Source organism: Canis lupus, chromosome 8 (genome assembly GCF_048164855.1).
Source record: "Canis lupus baileyi chromosome 8, mCanLup2.hap1, whole genome shotgun sequence".
NCBI classification, from domain to species: domain Eukaryota; kingdom Metazoa; phylum Chordata; class Mammalia; order Carnivora; family Canidae; genus Canis; species Canis lupus.
The window spans coordinates 76,101,718-76,125,368 of NC_132845.1; the positions used below are offsets into that span (position 1 = coordinate 76,101,718).

At 49.3% G+C, this 23,651-nt stretch overlaps 1 protein-coding gene across 14 annotated transcripts in view; it reads right to left on the reverse strand.

Annotated features, from left to right (window-relative positions):
* CALN1 (calneuron 1) overlaps positions 1–23,651 on the reverse strand; it is a 529,301-nt gene that overhangs the window by 399,524 nt on the left and 106,126 nt on the right. The window contains exon 1 of one of the 14 annotated variants that reach the window (XM_072837572.1): positions 20,254–20,356. The exons of 7 other annotated variants lie outside the window; for them this stretch is intronic. The gene's annotated coding sequence lies outside the window, so the exon portion shown is untranslated. 6 more of the 14 variants (XM_072837575.1, XM_072837576.1, XM_072837574.1 and 3 more) reach the window with 6 other exon arrangements.

Genomic DNA, 23,651 nt, shown 5'->3' on the forward strand with positions numbered 1-23,651 from the left:
CTTTCAAGAGAAATGGGGATGATCCACGGAAATAGGAAAGATCCAAGAGGCGTGCCTAGGAAAATAGGAAACAGGGAAGAAGCGAACCAAAGACGACGAAATGCCTGCCACCAGGCAGCCATTCCAGCCACATGAGATCCACTCACGCAGGGAGCACTCTGGTTCCAATGAGTCAGTCCCCTTCATTCTTTTGTTTTTTGCTTTTTGACCCAGACTGGACCCGCAAACTAGGTTCCCCATAACAGCATCATGCCACCTCGAAGACGAGAGGACAGAAAATCAGGTTACAGGTGAGCCAAGAGATCCCCATTCTGGCTTTTTTTCTTTTTGGCAATATAACCTTTCTGAAATATAACTTTGGAAAATGTGCCTCTGGCTTAGAAAACTCCAGAAGGACAAATACGTCAAAGAAAAAAAATATGACAATGGCATCATTAAAAAAAAAAGTGGCTTTTGACAGGTTGAAAGCTCTGGGACATCTGGATAAGTAGCGACCATAGAGATCATAATTCTCTTCCCATAAAAAATGGTACTGTAAAAATATAAGAAATAAGGGGAAATTTGCCTTTTTGTAGGTTTGTTAAGTTATTAATAATTAAACCAGGGTAGCACTGAAAAAAGAATGAACGCAGGAGTAGAGCCGAACTAACGGATCAGAAGTTCAGCCCCGGTGAGTGTAGTGATCTGGTAAGTAACGAAATTGGCACCTCTAAGTGAGTGAACAGATTATTCAATAAGTAGTGTTAGAAAAACTGAAAATCATTTGGGAAAATAATAATAAAGGTAGATCCCATATCATACCACAGCCAAAATTAATAGTTGATGGACTTAAAAATTTAATGATAAAAATATTTATCATATTAGACTTCCAGTAAAAACTGGCAAATCAATCTCACTCAGGTATCATCTCTGGTTTCCAAAACACTGCTCACATAAGAAGGAAGGATGGCAGGCACGGAGACCTTCCTCTGCGAGCCACAAGGACAAAGAGGAGGGAAAGGAGGTTTCAGTGGAAGCCACAAAGCGCAGGGATGGTTATTGCCTTAGCAGAGTGAAGGTTAGGACAAATTCTGTGCTCATCCCGGGTCTATACAAGGCAGAAGCCAGGCAGTTGGTGCCAGAACCCTGAGGGGCACACACTGGCAGCACCTGGTACCCCTGCAGGCCCAGGGCAGGGGCACACAAAGAGCCAGCATACTGCTCCTCTGCCCTGTGTGCCGGGAGCCAGCAGGTCAACCTCAGCAGAAATGAGTGAGAGGGCACAGCAGGCCCACTGCAGGGCAAGGGAAGGGACATACGGGCCAGTCTATGAACAGAACTGCCCCCCACCCTGACCCCAAGGCAGGCTTCCTGCACCCAAGCTCCTTGGACCTCAGTTCCACAGTACACCCCCAGGACGACAAGGGACTTAGTGTTAGAAGCCACTGAATACCATTCACCTTTTTAAGCTATGCGCAATACACTACATTAATAAAAGGTGGGGGTTTTTAAATTTACAATATAAATTTTAAATTGAGAAGTAAATATTCATGTAATCTTGAGGATGAGGAAGAGTTTTCTAAGCATGACCCCAAACTTAAATATTTAAAAGGGGAGAGGCATCTGGGTGACACAGTCTGTTAAGCATGGGACTCTTGGTTTGGGCCCAGGTCATGATCTCAGGGTCTTGGGATAGAGCCCCATGTCAGGCTCCACGCTTAGAAGAGTCTGCTCAAGATTCTCTCTCTCTCTCTCCCCCATTGCCCCTCCCAACTTGCCCACATGTTCTCTATATCAAACAAATCTTTTTTTAAAGGGGGGGATAAAATATTTAATTATTTTTTAAAGCAAGAAATTAAAAAATAATTTAAAACAGCAAATGTGGAAAATTTTGCAACATGTAATAAACAAAAGGTACTATTCTTTATACCAGAAGGTGCCTACAAGTCATTTTTTTAAAGAACAGCTCAGTAGAAAAACAGACATAAAACATCAATACACAATTCGCCAAAAAAAAAAAAAGAATCAAATGTCTAATAAGCATATGAAAAAAAATGTGCATGCTTGCTTATGATCCCAGAAATCCAGGATAGAACAACAATGTGAAATGATTTTGGATCTCGAATTTCAAAAACCAATTAATGCCACTAACAAATGTTGGTGAGAATGTGTTGGTGTAATGTGTAAAATAAGCACCTGCGTAAATCGTAGCCAGAAATGGGATGGGAACACCCTTGAGGAAAGGTACTCAAATCCTTGACCTGGTCATGCCACTTCTAAGAATCTATCCCTCAGAAAAATACTTCCGAGGGGCACCTAGGTGGGTCAGTCGGTTGAGTGTCTCTTGGTTTCTGCTCAGGTCACAATCTCAGGGTCCCCATGCCAGGCTCCATGCTGACCATGAAGGCTGCTTAGGATTCTTTCTCCCTCTTCCCCCACCTGCTCACTCTCACTCTCTCTCTAAAAAAAAAAAAAAAGAAGAAAAAAAAAAGAAAAGAAAAATACTTCCAAATGTATAATATTTTTCAATAGTAAAGTCAAAGTAAAAAAAAAAAAGCACTTGTGTCCACTTGTGGAATAGCACACACTCGTAAAAAATGATGAGGGAGGAGCACAGGGAACAGTCTGGACAGACATCACCGTTGATGAAGTTAGCAAACAGCTTATACAACAGTACTGACACCACAACCCCTACTGACAAGGGGAGGAACACCTCGTTCAGTACACACAGCACCCACACGAGCGCACACGTGAAACAAACTCTGGGAGATTTCAGCCCCAAACTATGATCCGTGTTATCTCTGGTTTCATGGGATAAAGAGTAAATTTTAAGTCCTTCCACTTGCTTACTTTTTAATGTTTGGCCACAAATCTTTTGCTTTTGTTGTTAACATTTACATGCGAGAAAGCAGTGACAGGATGGCAGAGGTTCTCTCCTTGGAAAAGCCCTGTGGGGTTGAAGAATCTTTGTTCCCATCATCCCACAGTGGGATATATTCCCAAACGGTTCTAAATGAAGGCTGAATGGATCTCAACAGGGCAATCTGACGCTACAACCACTACTGGCCACGCTGTTTGCTCTGCCCAGCCAGCTCACCCAGGTACTGACGGCAGCCAGCATCCGGCAGGATGGGATGGCCAGGTGGCAGATGCCAGGGACAGTGCTGGGACCACCAGGCAGGCCCCGTGGCACCCAGGAGGGTCTGATCTGGGGAGCCTCTTCCCACAAGATGCAGCGAGAAGTTCTGGGGAAAAGGAAGGGGTGAGGGGTGTGTGGGAGGCATCCCGTCCGGGCCCCCCAGGGTGAAGGGCTTCATGCAGCCACCCCCCAGAGGCACCAGCTGTTTACCAGCCCTGGTAAATGCAGGAATCCAATGGCACCTGGGTGGCTCAACCCTTGAGCATCTGCCATCAGTTCAGGGCCTGAGCCCGGGGTCCCAGGATGGAGATCGGTGCATTTCACAGTTTCTAAATTGGTGGATTAAAAAAAAGGGGGTGCCTGGGTGGTTTAGTGGTTTGGCGCCTCCCTTCCGCCCAGGGCATGATCCTGGGATCCCAGGATGGAGTCCCACATGGGGCTCCCCGCGGAGAGCCTGCTTCTGCCTCTGCCTGTGTCTCTGCCTCTGTGTGTCTCATGAATAAATATATAAAATCTTTTTTAAAAATGCAAGAATCCAAAGGGCTTCCTCGAGCAGAGGAAATATGACAATTGGTGCATGTGTTAGGAAGGCAGAAAAAAGAATGGCAACCCACCACACCCTTGCAGAAAAAACGTTCTATGCTGTGCAACAGCTCAAACTCTATTTCCCGGTGATTTGCATTATAATACCTGACCTGCTTGCTGTTATTTCTGACTGAGCTTTCCTTTGCTGTTCACCCAGAAGATTTTCTCAGCCTTCACCCCCTTCTGCCAGTTACCTAATGAGCTGGAAACTTCGCTCAAACTTATGAGGGGAGTCCCTATTGAAGAGGACCCTACGGTGAATTATTTGATTTTAACACAAACAATTACTCCCTTATTCGTCTCTTCAGATGTACTCACAGTCCCTTCATGAAACACCTTTATTTTACATTTACTTTGTTGCCTCTCCTGCTTCTCCAAAGAGTTCAAGGTACTGAAAGATGTGGTTCATTTAACTCCTATTCCTCCCCTACCAGCCACCTCCCCAGAGGGAGAGGTGTGTGAACTATGACCACCATTTGACGCTAGAGCAAACAACCACTCAACAAGTGATGGAGACAAAGATTAGCGCAGTGAGAATCACCTTGCAAACTGACCCAGGCTTGCTCTTCTTACACTGATGTCCGAGTCCCAAATGCCCAGCTGGATCCTCCAGTTAACCTAAGAAACGTCCCTACACTTGTCTTACAGCCAAAGCACGGTGCCAGAAGCTATGGAGGAACTGCACACGCACGCACATGCATACACACCACCAAGCCCCTTAAAAGAGCTTTCTACATAGAAGGGGAAGAAGTAACTGTATGTTAGCTCATGGACAGTCTAGTTCCTCAATGGAAAGGTGCCTCTCTTTCACTTTACCTTCCCAGGATTCTAATTCTCCATAGGATACCTCGCACAAGCCAATATGTATAAGAGCAAATGCATAGGTAAGTGTTACACAAACACCAAGGAAGGAGAAATTAAATTCAACCAAGGAGCAGTGCTTCAGAGGAAGGTCCGATCTATCCCACTTGGCCTGTGGGCTGCAGAGGCCACAAGGGCAAAGACACAGAGGTCTGTCACCTGGCCGAACTTGACCACTGTGGCCGATGCTCAAAGAGGGGAGACGAAAGTCACTAGGGAGCCAAAATTTTCATCTCCAGGATGGGCCGGAGCGGCACTGTTGACCTTGCGTTACCAGCAGATGGACCTGTGGGAACTGGCTTGAGCCAGGTCAGGACAAGGGCAAGGACAACGGGGTCAGAAGGTCGGATCGAGAAACACATCAATCAATCAATCACATGCGAGTGGGGAGCAGGGCCTGAGATGACAAAAGGCTGCTTCTTCCATGTGTCCATGGGACTTAGGGCTTCCAGGTGGGCAGAAGCACACACCGTGTGTTGAGGGGCGAAGAGTGCATCCTGTTTGGCCTGTGGAGTCTGCAGTGCCTGTGGGACAATGTGCATCTGACGTCTGATAAGCCTGGTACTGTAAGAGATGGTGAAAGCATGAGGGAGAGATGGCCATTCAAAGATAGAAGCTAGGGCATGAAAAGAAAGGCCAAGGCAGGAACTTTGGGAACACCTACACTTGAGGGTAAGAGGACACATGGAGACAGGAGAGTATTATGGGCTGAAATGTGTTTCCCCCAAAATGTATATGATGAAGCCTAAGGATGGGACCACATTGGGTGCTGGGCTTTAAAGAGGTTATTGGGTTCAAATAAGGTCATTCAGGGTGGGCCATAATCCAATGTGACTGAGTCTTTATAAGAACAGGACATTGGGACACAGCCACATGCAAAGGAAGATCACAGACAGCCACCCACAAGCCAAGCAAAGAAGCTGGAACAGCCCCCCCACACCGCACCCCGCCATGGCCCTTGGAAGGAACCATCCTGTCAACAGCTGGGGCTTGGACTTGCAGCCTCCTGAACTGTGAAAAAATAAACTCCTCTGATTTAATCCACCCAGTCTGTGGGGCTTGGGTACAGGTGCCCCAGCAAACACCTCTGTAAAGGTAAGGCTTGAGGAATAAAGTCAGGAGAGTTCATTCAGGAGGAAGTTCCATGAGGAAAGGGAAAGTCAACAGTGTCAAACATTTCCCAGCATGAGAAACGAGTCCACACAGTTAGACTCTAAAATGAAGACATCAGTGACCTTTTAGAAAAGCAAGTTCACAACATATTAAGTATATATGACTTCCTGTAGCAGGGGACCAATGGTAGGCATGTGCACACCACAGTGGGTCTGCTTCCTGGGGAGGCATAAAGGCACCGGGTCGAGATGTCACACACACAAAAAAATTTTCTTTGCGACAAATAAGGACATCATGGGGAATGGTTTCCAAAGCCCTGACTCCCTGAGAGAGGGTGAATGTGTTCCTTTTGTTCAGGTTTGGGATGAATGTTTAGATAGAGAAGCCTTACCATCTTGTATAGAGGCTGCCAGAAAGTCGCTCTTGTGCCTTAAGGAAACAGGCCTCTACATACATGGTATGCAATGTAAATGAGGCTGAGCTTCCTCCCTGAGTGGAGATTTTAGGATCATAATGGGATAAACGTGACTGTAAGTCATTCCAGAGGTCACTCTATGGCCCATCTACGCAGGTGCGAGTCAAGTTTAATTCAAAGGGTCTGGGTGGTCTAGGCCCGCTGGAGATTTCATCAGGGCAGTAGCCATCTCCTGGAGGTTGGTTTCAGGTGCTCTTTGTCTGAGTTAAGGGAGAAAACCAGAAAGAAGAGTTTAGGGGACAATGTAACACAAAGGTCTGTGAATACAAGCAGGTAGGCCATAGCGGCCAGGTCTTGGGGTCTAGCTGGTGACTGGTGACATCAGGTTGGCCAACAGCAAAGGGTGAATGGGTCTGACAAGAATAAGGTGAAAGAAATGAGAGCAACAGGGGCAGACCCTCCTTCTCTGAAGCTTGCCAGTACAGAGGGGGAGAGAATGGGGAGGCAGTGAGGTCAAGCAAAGTCTTGGGTTGACTTCTGTTTATGAGCTAAAGGAAGGAAGATTTGAGGTGAGAAGTGGAAACCCATTAGATTAATGGCAAAGCCAAGTTTTCCTTACAAAGGAGTCAGGACATCTGTTCCTTTGAAACAGGAAGGAAAATTTGAATAGAGATGGAGAATGCTGACATTGAGGGAAGGGGTGATGGGGTTCACGCCCACGATCCCCCCAAGTAAAAGGCAAGGTCATCCACTGATAATGCAGGTGAGTGAGAAGAATGGGAAATTGAGAAGCATAGGAACACAGATACAGTGAACAGGACAAGAAATCAGCCTGAGCTCAGTAGAAGGATTAGGAAAAAGAACTTGGGCCCCAGCTGTTGTTGAAAAAAACATAAATTTTTAATGGAATCAATTTAGCTGGCTGAGAACTTGAAGAAGTGAAGGATTGGTTTAGTTCAAGGTCGAGGGTTGCAAAGTGAAGACAGTAATAGTTCAGGAAGGTCAAGAAGTACAGGGTTCTTGGGAATCTAGAGTAGAAATAGTGGCCCAGGGCTCTACAGGAGGCCTGTAAAGAGACAGTCATCACAGGCTAAAAGTCAGAAAGAGGCAAGTCCAACAATCATCCTGAAGAAGGAGTCAGCAAACCATAGGCCATGGGTCACCCTTTGTTTTTATAAATACAGTTTTAGGGCAGCCCCAGTGGCGCAGCGGTTTAGTGCCGCCTGCAGCCCGGGGTGTGATCCTGGAGACCCGGGATCGAGTCCCACATCGGGCTTCCTGCATGGAACCTGCTTCTCCCTCTGCCTGTGTCTCCGCCTCTCTCTCTCTCTCTCTCTCAAATAAATGAATAAATATATCTTTAAAAAAAATACAGTTTTATTACAACACAACCACACTCATTCAATTACATCTTGTCAATGGTTGCCTTCCTGCTACAACAGCAGGGGTGAAGAACAGGGCCCATACAACCTGCAAAGCCTAAAATAGTTACTATCTTCCCCTTTACAGAAAAAGTTTGCCAATCCCTAAAAGGAACATACTGCAGTGTGACAATCAGGTGGCAACACCACGCAAGCAGGAAGAGAGGGAGAGCCAAAACCAGGCCAGGCTGAAGACCAATGCAGTAGGCCAGGGTTTAGGAAAAAGGAGCCATCAGGCTGCCCCAGCCCATGTCCAAGAGCAGAGCAATGGTGGCACAATTCAGGCAAGGACTGGATCCTGAAACTCCAGGGCAGAGAGCAGGCCTGAAGTGGGAGTTCCATCTGTCCACCAGGGGCAGAATCTCCACTAGAGAAAGGTTCACGCCGGAGATAAATCAATATGAACAATCTAGCAAGAATGAGGCAGAGACCTCACCATGAGTTCAGTGGGTGGCCAACAGGGGAAGGTGGTGAAGTCTGTAAGTCAAGGCAGTACAGGTTATCTGAGGCTCAGCATACACACACAGTTGCCTCCACTGATATTCCTGTCCTACTAGTTGGCTGTGGGTTCACTTGTTGATGAACTAGGGGTTGCCCACATGTGGGCCCATCAAAGGACACATCTACAGAGAGCTAGAAAAGCAAAGATGGGGAAGCAGGACAGGCCATCTCTAGCAGGGCAGCTCCAGTGGTACAAGGGTGACGCCACCCATGTGAAGGTAAGAGTGTGTTCCAAGAGGCAAATGTCAGAATCGGAGTTTGTATGAAAACGTTCCGTAGTTTTCCACGGCCCCTGCCCCATCCTGGACAATGAGAATTACAGAGGGAGGAGAGCGCAGCGGCTTAACCATATGGCTCCTGGAGTCATGAGTCAAGCTTCAGGACTCAAGAGCTGTGTGACTTTCAGCAAAGTCCTTAACTTCTCTGTGATTTGTATCCCCATCCACACAAACAGAAACAGTAATGGTATCTACCTTCCCAAGTTGTCGAGAGGATGAAATGAGTTAACATATGTGAAGTACTCAGGAAAGAGTACTTATATAACCATTAGCTATAATTATACTGCTTCAATCTTTGTGCTAATTTCCATGTGCCCCTCAGTCTTCTACTCTATTTAAAGGCTCAATCTTCCAGGACAAAAGACACACGACCCAGAGAAAGTAATGTCCATTTCGGTCCCAGAGCTTCACATCCATTGTCTTCATCTGAAGTCAGCTGCCAAAGCATAAAGCAATGGGTAGGAAACCATCCTCGTCAACACTGACATGCTGAAACAAGTGCCTTAAGTTGAAAACACAGAAAAAAAGGATCCCACAAAATATAATTTATTAGTCATCTGAACACGTCACGGCTGGGTGATAAATGCCAAGAACATCAATTATGAACTATTCTTACAACAGGTTTAACATATTCACCACGACATCAAGGAACCTGTATGTCGAGAGTGTTCTTTATTTGTTTCAATGACAGGAGGAAAATATTTGGGGTAAAAATGGTAAATGCAATTATTTTACATGAAGTAGGGCAGCCTGCATCAGCGTCCCACCTGGGAGCGGGCGGCTGAACATCTGTCAAGGTGTCAACCCAACCCGCAGATGCAGAGAACCCCGTCAAGCTTCTGCGTAGCTAACTGAAGTTGGTGGGGTGGTGGAGGGAGGGATGGAAAGTCACAGGTATAATTAATAGACTGTCTCCCGATTCTCAGATGCCTTCAATGTGACTGTACCTGCAGTCTTTCTGGAAGTCTCTGTCCTGTGAGTCCCCTGCTCCAGGAGCAGTGCTGGGGGCTGTGGGGGGTAGAGGTCATCTCTCCAAGCCTCACCCTGCTACTTCCCTCCGTCTCAAGTCCACAGCAGCCCTGGCCTGATGATCTGGGATTCCAGACAAATCACTCTGGGTCTCAGTTGTCCTCCCCTCCAAACACTGAGTGGCTTAGACTAGATAATTCCTGAGGTCGCTCCCAGCTCTCCAAGCTTCTGATTCTGAATCTATAAATGCTGGCCAGGGACAGGAGAATGCACTGGATCCTGAAGGACAGGGAAGTGCAAGTCATTTGTAACCATGATACCAACTCTTAGTCTCCAAAACTGGAGCAATAATGCTGAAATGTTCAGGGATGGACCTTTAATGAATCTTTAATTGCTCTATTCTTTATAGGAATGTATAAAGATGGGAGGCAGGGTCCAGGCCCCCTGTTCTCCACCCCTACCTGAGTGAACCAAAGATGCTGTAATATCATGGAAAAGCAATGATTCTGGAAGCTCTCCATGTGAGGCTAAGTAAGTCAGAACTTGATTCTTCTTACTACGTCTGGCCCACCCAGTGGGGCCCAGAAGCAGAAACAGCACCTGGGGCTTGATGGTGGTGACCAGGCAGGCAGGGATGAGGGGGATGGGAGAAATAGGTGAGGGGGAGTAAGAGGTCCAAACTTCCAGTTATTTGGACGCCTGGGTGCCTCAGTGGTTGAGTGTCTGCCTTTGTCTCAGGTTGTGATTCTGAGGTCCTGGGATCCTCACGGAGAGCCTGCTCTCCCTCTGCCTATACCTCTGCCTCTCTCTCAGTGTCTCTCATGAATAAACAAATAAAATCTTTTTTTAAAAAAACTTAGTCATAAAATAAATCACAGGTGTAACGTACACATAGGGAATACAGTCAATAATATTGTCACGACTTTGTATAGGGACAGACAATAATGAGACCTATCAAGGTGATCGTTCTGTAATGTATAAACATTGAATCACCTGCAACTAATCACCATTAGTTACATTAGTGTACAACCCGCAACTAATCTAATACTGTATATCAATTACAAATCAATAAAAATGAAAGAGGAAGGAATAAAGAAAGGAAGGAAGGCCGGCTCTAGGGCTGCTCCAGACCCAGGCATCAGAGTTCACATCTGAACAAGATCCCCCTAGGTGATGGGCGGGCACCTGTTTGAGAAAAGCTGTCCCAGACTGTAGTTCTCAAAGTTGGCTGCACAGTGGAATCAACTTGGGGACGGGGTCCCATCCCCCCGAGATTCCAACATCATGGATCTGGGACATGACAGGACCCTGGGACTGTCTGAAGGCTCCCTAGATATCCCAATGTGCAAACAACCAAGAAACTATGAACGAAAACCTCCACTGCAGGTCCTAAGACTCAAACCCAGGGCCAGCCAACATCCGTCAGGAAAGCATCACCTCAAGACCTCAGCAGGGTTGCCCATTCGCTGGAATCCTGATGATGCATCCTCATCCCCATCCCAAATCAGCACCTGCCTCTTGCATTTGCCTTCGGGTCTAAGATTATTCCCTGTAGCCTCCAAACTCCTACAGGGAGCGGCCACCCCATATAGTGCTACCAGCCAGCACTCTCACTCACTCTCTCTCTCATGCCAACTGCAGGGTTCCAAATCAGAGGACAGAACTTTCTTTTTTGACAACACCCTTCCTACGGGGACCTCCAAACACATGAGCCTCCCGGGGCCAGTGGCTACAACTGAAAGGGCCCGAAGAGCCCAGCACCTCTGGCCCTGCTGCCATGAGAGATTCGGAGTCGGCCTGGAGCCTGAGTCATAATCTAGGGCCGCCAAAGACCTCTTAGTGTGACCCCTTGACAGTGTCTGCCAGCATTTATTTTCCCCTCATTTTTAAGCATTCGATCCCTCCCTATTGAGGGCTCCATGGATTCTGTGCATCTGGGTTTTTGAAAGCAGCATTTATCTCTGGGTGTAAGCACAGAACTTTGGTATTTGTTAGGACACCTCAGGAGCCAGGGGTGCAAGGTAGCAATACTTGGAGCAAAAGAGGAAGTTAGGTTATGTCTGGGTACCTAACTCGAGCACTGGGTCAGGGAACCACCAGCCCCAGCTGAGGGTAGACAGCCATCCTCAACCTGCTTCCACTAAGTGTCTCATGAAATGGAGGGACAGGGGGATCCCTGGGTGGCTCAGCGGTTTAGCGCCTGCCTTTGGCCCAGGGCGCAATCCTGGAGTCCCAGGATCGAGTCCCGCACTGGGCTCCCGGAGCCTGCTTCTCCCTCTGCCTGTATCTCTGCCTCTCTCTGTCTATCATGAATAAATAAATAAATCTTAAAAAAAAAAAAAAAAAAGAAAGAAAGAAATGGAGGGACAGGGGCAAACCGGAAAACAGACCTCAAGACACAATCCTCACCGACTCCTCTTCACAGATCTACATCCATGCATTTGCCCCCCAAAATGATCTAACGAAGGCGACTTCACAAAGCCAGATCCTGATCTTTCCAGCAGAAAGTTTGTCTTTGACAGGCAAGGGAATGGGGAGATTTCAGCTGGTTAGTCCCAGGCCTCCAGAGCAAGACTGCAATGGTGGTGGCCCCTTCCTCCACATCCTGTCCTGGGAACCTAAGCAAGATACTGAACCTGATGCATCTTCATTTGTTCATCTGTAAAATGGGGGAAATGCTAACCATCAGAGATCTGATGACACCAAGTAAGCACTCCATTGGTACTTGTCACTTCCTGCTGGATTCGGGAATGTGTGTTTCTGTGTCTGTGCATAAAATGAATCATCGACCAGAGACCGGATTCAATAACAGAGCAACTGGTTTTAAGAACAAGCAGTAGGAATGCTGGAGGCTGAAATGCTACATCAACGTGCAGTACAGATGTTTGAAGTTTTCTTACCAGACTATAAAAATGTTTACACAGTAATTAGGCCTGTTATCAGTACACAAACAGATTACATTCTACAGAATGAATGAACAGCTCAGAAACCCTCCCATTTTTCATCAGGTTCAGAGTGCTTTCCTAATTCTTGGGTTTACCAAAATAAATCCATTTTCTGACAACACGGAGCCACCGCTGAGTGCAGGGGAGTGGCGCTGGGGTGGGGAAATCCTTTACTCTCCCTGGGCTTCATCCTCCCCATCTGTAAAATGAGATCATCAAGGTCCCTGCTCCCTCTTCAATGCCATGGCTCCATTACATTACAATCATTCTCTTCTGAGCACACAGTCGCTCTTCTCTTCATCAAGAAAGGACGTGTTTAATTATGGTAATGATGGGGAAGATAGTAATTCTGCTGAATCGCATAATGAGACTCTAATCCCACTCTGTTCAGTTACGTTAACACTGAGTTTGGGGCTGCTCATTCCTGGCACATCAGCCCCCAAATCCAGTCTTCACCGTTAAAACCATGCAGACATACAGCTCCTCCCAAATGCATCCTCGATGGCTCCAAGTAACACTTCATTGAATGTTCTTCTTTTCCTGTTTTCAAGGGATAATATTCTGCTATAATAAATACATCACCAAAATAATTAGCTAAGCTCCCTAATTTGCACTTCTAAGTTTTCATATTGGCTAACTTTTGTTAAGGAAAAAAATGCAAGTGGTTTGCAATCATGATACCAACTCTTGGGCTCCAGTATTAGAACAATAATGTTTCAAGGCTCGGAGATGAACTTTTAATGAATATTTAATTGCTCTATTCTTTATAAGTATAAAGTGTGCTTTCGGTGAACACTCTGAATACCAAAGAAGCAAGATTCAGTTTCTCTTTAGCGGAGTTATGTGCTCAAGTTTTCCTAATGATTTTGTTGAAAGGGGAAAAAAGGTCATCTGGGTTTCAAGCTCTAGAAGAAAGAATTTTGGAGAGTAATTTGGATATGGTAATTTGCTATAACAATATTCCAAAATCCTTCAACAAAATATAGAGGTATCGGAAACACACAGGGGAAGAAAAAAAAAAAAAACCTAACAATATATGTATGGGAATGTTAGTCTGGAGAACAAGAGTGCAGAAAGATGCTTTCATTTTTTTATGCTGTATATCTGTGTTGCTTTAATTTCTTATTTTAAAAAAAATGTTTGCTTTCATCACTAAAAAATGTTTTTTAAGCATAAAACAAAGAGCCACCAATTGGACAGCTGGTCCAAAATAAACATCCTAATTTCTGTCCCAACCAGGACCGTGGGTTTGGGCATTAATATTTCCAGAAATGAAACGGGAAGGAACAAGTGTATAAGAGTCTCACGACACTCCATTCAAGACACTTACAGTCATCAGAGTCTACATTTTAAAATTATGTTTTCCTGATTGTAAAAGAAATGTATGCTCATTTTCAAGAGTATAAAAATAATTTGTAATGACAAGACCTTTGGATAGTTCATATATTTAATCCACTTCTTTCCATTATTCCATACTATGTTTTTAAACAAAACTGGAATCATACCAGAGATGTGGTTTGGGTTGTACCCACAATTAATTGGTACAGTAGAAACCACTAACTTAAGGTCACCAAGGCATGTTCTCTCCATCTGTTACTCTTAAACACTACATTTTGTTTTACAGTCTGATGGATAAGAACTCACTTTATTGTACCAAGGTAGTCCATACAGAATGCATAGCTGCCAGAGTGATCTTTTGAAAACATAAATTAAATTATGTGACTCCCCCACTTAAAACCCTCCAAGGGCTCCCATCAAATTCATTATAAAACCCGCACTCCACAAAATAAGTTCTCAGGCCCCCCCATGAGCTAGCCCCTGATTCTCTGAACTCATCTCCTGCCACACTACCCTCCTTCCTGTTCTTCTAATGCACCTGGCTTGTTCCTACCTCAGCACCTTTGCACTAGTTGCTCCCACCACCAGAAGTTCTTCTCCAGACCTTTCCCAACTTACCCAGCTTAAATATAGCTCTTCAGTGAGGACTTCGTTGACCACCCAATCTGAAGTGGCCCCTGCATCTGTCTCAGTTATATCTTCAAATTTTATTGCCTATTTTTATTTTTTATTGTGGATTACACTGCTAGAATACCATCTCTAATTCACCATGTTCCTCAGTACCTGAACCAGAGATGCTCAGGAAATATCAGTTGAATGAATGAAAATGTTTTCCAAGTATCCAGATTTGTGGGGCAGGAGATAAAGTAACCTACTTAAATAGGCCTTACACACAGCAGCACCGGCCCTTAATGAGACTTTTTAAAATAGGTCACCACCTTCCTCTGCAGCCTGGTCATGGACAGCTGCCCGCAGCGCTGCCGGTGGGAAAACAAGTGAGTTACATGGTCTTGGCCTGACCTTTGTTTTGCTCATCCAGACCATCACCTAAACCAGAAACCCAGTGGCCACACTCTACCCTTCCCCTTCTCCTACTCCTACATCAATTAATCAGTAAGTCCTGCCAACTCTCCCTCCTGGGGAGGAGATGACCAATGCCTATGCCACTGTCTTCCAGCAGGAGCATTCCAGCTTCCTTTCAGAAAACTCTCCCTCTCCCCATCCCAATGCCCTGCCCAAAGCTCTGCAAATCGGACACTTCCTCTGAGCATTAAGAAGGTAGCAGAATAATGGGATGATGAAGATGATGGGTAAGTTTAGAGATTATTTACTTCCATAGTATCACCTGACAGGAACGGGAAGGTAACCCCTGCCAACCTAATTCCCATCCATCCCATAACTGATTCTTCAGATGCAAGCTCCCATCACTACTGCTAGTATAAGCTCTTTGTGTGTTTCAGGTTTTAGCCACAGTGGGTTTCTGTTGCCCCCAACCTTGCTGGTGTCCACATCTCTGGTCTTCTCCTTGGCAAACCCATTCTCCACAAAGTCCCCAACCAGACTTACCTAAAACTTGAACCTGACCACACTGCCCGACCCCAGTAGAGAAATGCTGAGTCCCTGATCCTCCATCATCCTCTCCATCATTCCAATCTCTTCTCTTGCCACTCCCTGCCTCTACCTCTAAGCTCCAGGAACTGCAAACTCCACGCTGCTTGCTCATCCTATTTCTTCTCCATTGGGACACCCGTTCAAGGCTGACCACTCCATAATCATCAGTAAGCTGAGCTCAGACACCACTTCCATGCTAGGCTGGGTGCCTCCCGTCTCTGCTCACAAATGTGTATCCCTAACACATGGTCTGCCTTCCCCACTAAACTGTGAATGTTTTGATGACAGGCACTGTGTCATATCCATCTCTATATCCGTAACCACATAAGAGGCACTTAATGCATTTTAACAACAACAAAAAAATCCAACAAGATGTTAAATGATTAAAAACGTAATTCACGTTGAAAAGCCCATGTTGGATGCAACAATGTGTTTTTGTTTCCCTCCTTTCCAACCATACTCAGGACCACCCTCAAACTGGGCGACCGAGGGATCAGTCCAGGCTCTGGCCTCCTGAAGAATGGTTTCCTTGCTGGTCAGGATGCACGTCGTTTCAGAGGCTATTGCTGGTGACACTACCTGATGGCTCTCCATCATGAGAAGACATTTCAGACACTCTGACTACATCAGTTTAAGCCTTGAGTAAAGGGCAAAGATTCCACCTACCCCATACCAATGTGGGCACAGACAGGGAACGGGCAAGCAAAGAAGCAGCAGCAGCCTATAATCAAATCAACCTAGCCCGGAACCTCACAGAGCTCCAGCGTGGGCGCACATGGAGGGAGCCCCAGCACCCCCTCCCCCAGATCTCCCCCGGTGCCTGAGCTTCCTCATCAGTAATGAGCAACCAGATGCTGACCTGGATTCACTCACCAAACATAGGGCACCCACTCAGGGGCTGACACTAAACCAAGCACGGACGGTCAGAGGTTACTGAAACACTATTTGGCTCATAAGTAGCCACGCGGCGAGATCCCTGGGCTTAGAATCAAGAACCCCAGCCTCTGAGAATCAAACCCCAAACCCTGCCTCTTACCCACAAGCTGCAACGTCTCAGGGAAGTTATTTGACCTCCCTCGCTTGGCATCAATTTCCAAAGAAGAAAAAAGAAGGATAACGTGAACCCAAATGTGGAAAAGTGGCTGGTACCGAGTCAGGTCTCAGAAGGCTGAATTAAGAGGGTCTCCAAAGACCTCAAATCCCCCAAGTCCTACTAGAGCCAGAGAACTCCTCTCAATATGAGAACTAGCGCCCCCTTCTGCCACCCAGTGAGCACTGCATGGGCTGCCAGTGCCGAGGGGCTGCAGCACCAGGCCCAGGGACCAGGAGCACACCCGTCCTCGCAAGGCCACTTGCTACGCAAAATAAATTTCTAGGCTAGAGTCCAACCCTGCCCAGTATTTAAGCCCTGATCAGAGGCCTCCCACTGTGTAGATAAATGTTCAACTCAACCATGCAGCTGTCGCACATACAGGCGCCCTCACCTCACACCACCCCATCCCATCCCCAGCACCCCTTAGTGAGAAAAGGGAGTTGTGTGTCTTCATCAAGTCCCACCTATCATTTTCTCCACAGAACCAGCTGAATTAAATTACTCTCCTTCTAAGAAAGCCCTTATTTTGCACCCTCACTAAAGGCCTGATTGCTGGCAATACTAACGTTCAGAGTTCAGAGAAAGGTGATCCTGATGAACAATTCTAAGAAGATTTAGCACTCCTCCAATAAAATATCCTCGGGATTGTGTTACCGGAGTGTTTTGTTTTCATTACTCCACTTGGATACATCCAGTGACCAACTTCAGTGCTGTAGACCAGCTTCTCAGTAAACAGAGCTGCTCTTCAGGCAGCCACTGCCATGAAAAACCCACACGTCTGCAGTGAACTTTGCCAGGGGTGCGACGCTGCTGGGCTTCCACCAGGCAGGCCACTGGGGCACACAGCCCAGGCCATCCATGGGGCATTCGTGGGGGCGCCAGGGACAGCCTAAGAGGCTAGCAAAGTTATGCAGCTCCAGGAACGAATCCTAAACCGAGTGGCACAACAGACCTCAGGCCCAGCAGAGGTCTGGGTTGCCACCTCAGACTTCGGTCAGAGCCTCAGATAAACAAGCAGCAAATACAGTTGGGTCGCCACCAACGCTCCCTTCCACCCTACAAAGTCTAAAAACCACCAACAAGCGGAGGAGAAGAGCTGGAGTCCGACTTCCACTAAAAAAAAAAAAAAAAAAAAAAATAGTCTCGCTCTAGCCTCAAGACAATTTCACACCAAATGACTTTAAAACCCTTTCCAAAGCTCTGATCCCCGAATTGAAAAAGAGTTTATCTTTTTGACCGAAAGCCAGCAGTTAAAGCAGCAGAACATAGCAATCTGAAGAGTTAGGAGTTTCCCACTTGCACAAATGCTGTGTGTCTGGACATCCAGGGGGCAGAAATCTGCCCATTCTTCCCAGAGAAGGTCACCCCAACTCGACCACCGAGGAGGCTCCCATCCACTCGCGAATGCCAGCGGCAGCAGCAGCACTGCTCAGGCTTCCGAGGACACGGCCCCACACGGCCCCACACGGCCCCACACGGCCCCACACAGCAAGCACTCTGGGCTGGTCTCCGAGCCCGGGAAAGTCTCCTTTTCTGCGGAAATACAGGCTCGGGGCCTGGGGATGGCGCCCCAGTCTTGGCACCCGAGGAACTGCAGGCACTTTTACCTGGGCTAAGGGCTTCCAGCCGACCGCACGGAAGGCGCCCTCCTCACCCTCGCCTCCTCTAAGCAGAAAAGAGCAGCGGGAAGTGCGGCTGCGGCTGCGGCGGGGGCCGGGGGGCGGGGGGCGGGGGGCGCACGCGGCGGGCCCCGGGGGCGGGGCGGGCGCAGCCCGGGTCCCCGCCGCGCCAGCACCCGTCGGGGTGGGGTTCCCCCGCTCGCCCCGGCCCCGAGGCCCGCCCCAGAACTACCTGCTGCTGCCTGGCGCCCTCGGGCCAAGTCTCGGGAAGTTCGCTCCCCGTCGCGCCAGTCCGGGAGGCTGGGGCACCGCGGAAACCCCGGCTGCCGGGACGACCGGGGCCCGCCCCAGGGAGCTGCTCGGCGCCCGGGGACCCGCCGAGCGGCGGCCTCCGAGGCCTCCCCTCACCCCGCGCCCCCCGGGGCCCGCGGACCCCCCCCCCCCCCACGGCGGGTGGCGGCCAAGGCGTGCGCCCGGGAGGGCGAGCGGCCCGCGCCGGGGCCGGAGGTGGAGGGAATCCTGCGTCCCGCCCTCCGATCGCCATGACTCGGGCTCCGAGCCCTGGACGCCGCCCTGCTCTCCCACCTGGGCTGCGGTGTGGCTCCCCCCGCCCCGTCCTTCCCGCTGCCCGGGCGCCCCAGCCTCGGCCCGCGCGCTCCGGGACGCCCGAGCGGGACCTCCGCGGCCCTTCCCCGCCCCGCCCCGCGCCGCCCCGCGCCGCCCCAAGGGAGGGCCAGGTGTCTGGGCGCCCCCGCCCCCGGGGCCTTCTGCCCGCACCAACAGGTATGGGAGGCGGGCGGCCGCTCCGGGCCGGGGCGAGGGCGGGGGCGGGGGCGGGGGCGAGGGCGGGGGGCGAGGGCGCGGACGCGGCGGGGGCGCGGGGCGCGGGGGCGGCGGCACTCACCTCTGGCTGGGCCGGGGCGGCCGCGCGGGCCCGCTGCCCCGAAGCCCGGGTTCCGAGGCGCCTCCGCGCGGCGCGGGGGGCTTCCTCCGAGGCCCGCAGGGAGGGGGCGGCGCGGCCGCAGGCGCCGGCGGGCAGCGCTCAGCCTGGCGCTCACACCCCCGGCCGGCAGCCGCGTCCCCGAGCCGGCATCCTCGCCGCCGCCGGCTCCCACGGCACCCCGGGCCGCTCCCCAGGCGCGCGCCGGGCCGGCGCGAGCCCCTCGTCGGCTCGGAGCGCGATCCGGGCGCGCTCCTCCCTGTCCTTGTCCTCCGCTCCCGTCTGGGGACGCGTGCCCCGCACCCGCACCCGCACCCGCACCCCCGCGCGGCGCGCTCCTCTACCGCTCCCGCTCCCGCTCCCGCTCCCGCTCCCGCTGGCCGTGCAGAGCCCCGGCGCGCGGGCTCAGCCCATGTGCGCGGCTGCCGCGCTGCGCCCCGGAGCCCAGTGGCCGAGGCCCCGCCGGAGTTGCGCGCCCTAGAAACTCCATGCAGCTCCGGCCTCCTCCCCGGCTCCTCCCCGGCCGGCCCCCCGGGGCCTGGAGGCCGCCCGCGGCGCCGAGCGCGCTCAGCCTTCGCCCGCGGCTCGGGAGCCGGGGTCCAGGGCTCGCCTCGGCCGGCCGCGCCCCGGCCTCTCCGAGGGACGGGGAGCCCCCACCCCCACCCCTTCGCCTCTCCAATGGCTCCCTCGGTTTCCAGGCAGCGCAACCTGAGGAACGCCTCGGCGCGCGCGCACACACACACACACACACACGCACGCACTGCACACACACACGCGCGGGGGGCGAGCTGCAGCTTGGCAGACGGTCCTCCTTTTCCTCCCCAAAGAAGCTGCCCACGTTAACTCCGGCAAACTGCCGTTTCTCCGTATTGGACAACTCGCCAAGCGCCCCCCACCTTAACCGCTTCGTCTCCGGGCCCCAGTCACACCTGCGGCCGCGCCCGGGGGGCGGGCGGGAGGCCGAATGCCGGGCGGGCGCGGAGTTCAGCCGGCCCACGCCTGCTCTAGCCGCCCCGCGCCAACCCCTGACCCCGCTCCCTGCAGCCCGACAGCGCCTGCTTTGGCCCCCGCCTCGCTTTCCAAGGTCACGGGATGGGTCTGAGGAGCGGGGAGAGGGCGCTCGGGCACAGGAGTGGGCTGGGGCCCTCTGCCACCGCCCGGTGCTGACCTCTCCAAGTCCGTACTCGGACCCTTAGTCTCTCTGCCCCACGCCTCAAGGGCAACATTCTAGCTCAGAGTCTCCAGTCAACTTTCCAGTCCACGGCAGTCTACCTCTCCTGTGCCCGGCGGCTGACAGAATGCACGTTGCAACAGAGGCTGGTGTTGTCAAGCAAAAGGGAAAAAATCCACACACCAAGGTGGGTCTCAGACCGCCTAGGAGACAGATGCCTTCCGGTGCCTTTCTGCTCCTCCCCAGGGTGTGCCAAGGGAGAAGGAACAACCCACCTGGCTGCAGCAAGCTAGTCTTTCCTTACAGCACCCTCCTTTCCAGGGTCCCAAGTTTCTTGTCCCCTCTAGGTGGCAGAAAGACTGCTCACCAGCTCAGATGCCTCCGGTTCTCAGAATCAAAGAATAAGGTATATATAAACATTCTTACACCAATCAGGAACAAAGCAGGCGATACTGCCATCAGCCTCTGGTCCAAACAGCTCAGCAATCACCCCTCTGCTGGCTGGTGCAGCTGCCAAGGGAATGTGGGCATTGGCACTGCCAGCCAGACACACGAGTTAATCAGGGTCCCCTCCTTGCCAGGCTTGCAGCCTGGGCATGGTTCCTCTGAGTCTTCATAACATTCAACACGGGCACCATTCCTTTGGCATTTAGCACTTGCTACCCTGTGTTATTACTATCTTTTCTTGAACCAGTCCTGCTTCCCAGATTATCTTCTTGAGCCACTGGCGGAGTCTTTTGTCCTTAGTTTGGAGATGCATTGAAATCATTTTCAGAGACTTCCATGAAAGGTTGCAGGCAGAGGAACAGAGTTCGTGGGGTCTTGGTATGATCTTTTCCTGTGATCTCTCCATTTGCATGAAAACTGCATCTTCTAACAGTCTGTTGTGTCTGTAAGCAATTGTTTTGTCACTTTCTGCATGTCAACAGGGTCACCCAAAACCCCTAGGCAAGTCTATTATAATAAAAAGGGGGGGGGAGAAAACCACAGGCCCAGGCCCAAAATGGTGTCATCTAGACGGAATTGCCAAACTCGGGCTTCATTCCCCAATCTAAGTGCAGTTTCATCCTCCTTCGGAAATTTAATGTTAACAGGTTGGCCAGGAATTTGTTGATCCGTGCCAATGAGTTCACCACCTGGGCCCTCACTAGCCCCCCAAAGGAAGAGGAGGCCCCCTACGTGCTAAGACCCTAGCCTTTCTGCCCTGGAAAGCAGATCTGACTGGCACAATCCTTTTCTTTTGCTAATAACAGTCTTGCCCCTCCCCCCACAAAACCCTTCCACTACATACAACTCCTCATACAGCCTCTCTACTTGCTAGATGGGGTGCAGCCTGATTCATGAATCATTTAATAAAGCCAATTAGATCTTCCAATGTACTGGGTTGAATTTTCACAGCATGCACATGATGGGGTTTCCTGGTAGAGGGTAGGGGTCACCACTTAACCAGACTAGGATACATCTGGCAGGAGGTCTCTGCCCTCCCTGCCTGTGTGGACTTGGGCCAGTTGTGTGATCTCTCTAAATCTCACTTTCCTCATCTGTAAAATGGGGATGATTACGGTATCTCCTCAATCAGGTTGTTGTAAAGATTAAATGTGATCTTGTGAAAAAGCAGTCCCTTAGAGAGGAGTCACACAAATCACTTCTGGGCATCAAAGAGGCTTTCAGCAAAAGTTGGCTGTTTTCATTATCAGTGAGCAGTTAACACAAACCAAAGTTACCTTGGGGAAAAGATCAAGGTTCTTTCTTCTGGAAATACTACTCTCAGCAGACCTCAAAAACTAAAGAAGCCAGGGGCACAGACTTTGGTGAACATTTGCAATGCAGTTTCCTTGGTCTTACCAACAATGACTATTTTAAGGTTAAGAGAGTTGCAGGTTCAAAGGCCTGCAATAATACCCTTGCTCCAACTTCTATATGTGTTTATTAAGAGTCAAAATGTGTTCAGTCTATATTAAGGGTCAAAATTGTGTCTGCCCCTTCCTATTAAAATGCCAAAGAAAATTTTGTACCAATTATCAGAAAGGAAGCTAAAAGCAACATAGAAGAAAATAGGTGGGAGGGACTTCCCTTTATCCAGCATTTGTAGCTGGATTTAGCATAAGTATTCTCTCCAACCCAGAATAATACAGCCCTCTAGGAGAAAGCTAGGGATAGAGGGTAACTTCCTTCTACCACCTACCCCTAGCTTTGAGACTCCAAGTGACAAATAAGACACTTGCGCAATAGCAACCTCACCACCTGGTAATCATTTTCTGACATGGCCAAAGTCATTCCTGCCTCTCCCTTATCCCTGGCCCCTTTTCTTCTTTGCCTTTACTTTCAAGAAACACATATACTTTGCCCAAGACACCCCAGGGTAGAGGGGAAGGAAGGGGTCTGGTGTGTTCCAAACAGAAATGGGCAGGAAAAGAAGAATCATTTGGGTGCGTACATGCTGGAAGGTAAAGCTTTTCATGTATTCCATCAAAATACAGGATTTAGAATGTGTTGGATTTTTTACAACACACATTTTCTACTTTGTGGCTAGAGGTTTTAGAGTGGTTTGTTAGGCAGCAACAGATAAGGAGAACAAACTTTGGTATCTGGAAGCAGGCTGCTGCTGCTGCATAAAAACTGAACACACTGGCTTTCAGATTGAACAATGGGCAAGAGCAGTGCCTTGAAAAACTGTTTTAGCCAAAGCTGCACAGGCCTCAAGGAGACTCTTGGAGAGGACTTGAAGGACACTGAGGGAATTGCTCCTGCAGACTATACGAGAGAGTACCTGAGTCATGTACTCATAGGACAGCGAGCAAAACTGTTGCCTCTCATAATGTGACAAACAAGAAGGTACCTAATGAACTCATGGATCTGACAAGGGAGACTTCCAAGACTTCCCTTTCCATAGAAAGGGCCAAATGAATTTTCCTAGATGCTGATGATAAAAGACAAGCAGAGAGAGATGCATTAAAGAAAAAACTATTCTTTTGGGGGTTTTTTTCTGTAGAATTTAGAGGAAATAGAAAGAACTAGGACATGCTGGTACATTCTAGTGATCTCCAGGCAAAGGCTAACAAATCCAGGGCAATAAAATGTGGTCTCTGGATAAAGATTAAGTTGAAGATGGGGCAAGAAGATCCTTTGTTAAGACCTCACACATTTTTAAGGGCATGCCTGGAAGAGCTTCTAAGAATCTATAACATGTTCCCTTAGCAGCTTCACCAGGGGTTAATGATAGAGAAGGGCCTATTCTTCAAGAAATATGTAAGATTGGCTTTTGTCCAATGGATAAATTATAATTTGAATCAAAGGAACACTTAGTGATTTAAAGAGAATATATCAGCTTGGGACAAAAAGAGACTGAGACAGTACAAAAGCAAAGGAGACCATCGAGTCCCCAGTCTTCACAAGGTAGTGAACAGGCTATAAACATGCACAGAGGCTGCTGTTTCTTATGGGAGACAAGCTGGATTTCAGTATTGCTATAATCAGTGAACACTACAGGAAACAGCTCTCGTGTCCCCCTTTATTGGATGTGAGGTCTATTACAGGTGTTACGTCTCTGTCTCACCTGTGTATGTTGAGTGTTCAGGGAAGGGCAGAGAAGTTGACAGATCTTCACAGATCTCCAGAGAGCCTCATCCACACCTGAACCTATTCTAGATAAACAAATCCAGGACCTCAGGCC